The sequence below is a fragment of the Lactuca virosa genome, chromosome 4 (genome assembly GCF_052849685.1).
Source record: "Lactuca virosa cultivar CGN04683 chromosome 4, Lactuca_virosa_CGN04683_v6, whole genome shotgun sequence".
Taxonomy (NCBI): Eukaryota; Viridiplantae; Streptophyta; class Magnoliopsida; order Asterales; family Asteraceae; genus Lactuca; species Lactuca virosa.
The window spans coordinates 184,162,625-184,163,390 of NC_136429.1; the positions used below are offsets into that span (position 1 = coordinate 184,162,625).

The 766-nt window shown below is 39.8% G+C and overlaps 1 non-coding gene across 1 annotated transcript; it reads right to left on the minus strand.

Annotated features, from left to right (window-relative positions):
- Positions 1-353: 353 nt before the first annotated feature.
- Positions 354-461, minus strand: LOC145110519 (small nucleolar RNA R71). The gene has a single exon (XR_013709897.1). It is a non-coding gene; the product is annotated as a small nucleolar RNA R71 (small nucleolar RNA).
- Positions 462-766: the final 305 nt, after the last annotated feature.

Below are 766 nucleotides of genomic sequence, written 5' to 3' on the forward strand. Positions count from 1 at the left end.
GCATATAAAAAGAGAATCTGAGAGGACACCGGTCTCGGTCTCGTACAACCTGCAATACCAGCTGCAACAACATTCGAGCTGAAGGACACATTCTGTCTACACTTAAGGAAGTTATATTTTCTGTGAAAGATCATGAGCATGCTTACAAACACCTTGATGAAGTCAATGACATTTCTAATTACTTCAACATCCCAAATGTTCCATGCACTATAGTTTTACTTAGCATGCTACATGCCACTTTCAAGGGGTCTGCTAAAGATTGGTTGAAGGCACTTCCACACGGTGCAATTACTACTTGGGCTCAAATGCGTGAGTAATTTTTAGAACACTTTTTCCCACCTTAAAATTTTGCTAAACTCAAGAAAGCCATAGCAAATTTTGAGCAACAACGGGATGAGTCACTTTACGAAGCATAGGAATGCTACAAGGCATTGATAAGAAATTGTCCCCCAAAATGATTTGAATGAGCAACAAGAAGTATCAATCTTTTCTGATGGGGGTTAATGTCATGAGAATGCGACTCCTTGATTCTCAAGGACCGCTAACCAAGAAAAATACATCAGAAATCAAGGAATTAATTGAAGAAGTTTCCAAGCATTCGCGTGAATATCACAATCCTAGAAATGATGGAGCGAGAGGAATTAGGGGTGGTACTTCTGAAGATATGGTTGCTTTTCTAGCTATGCTAAACACTTTGGACCGAAGGATGACAAAGATGGACCAATCCATACATGCTATGCGAGTTGGTTGTGAAAGATGCAATGGT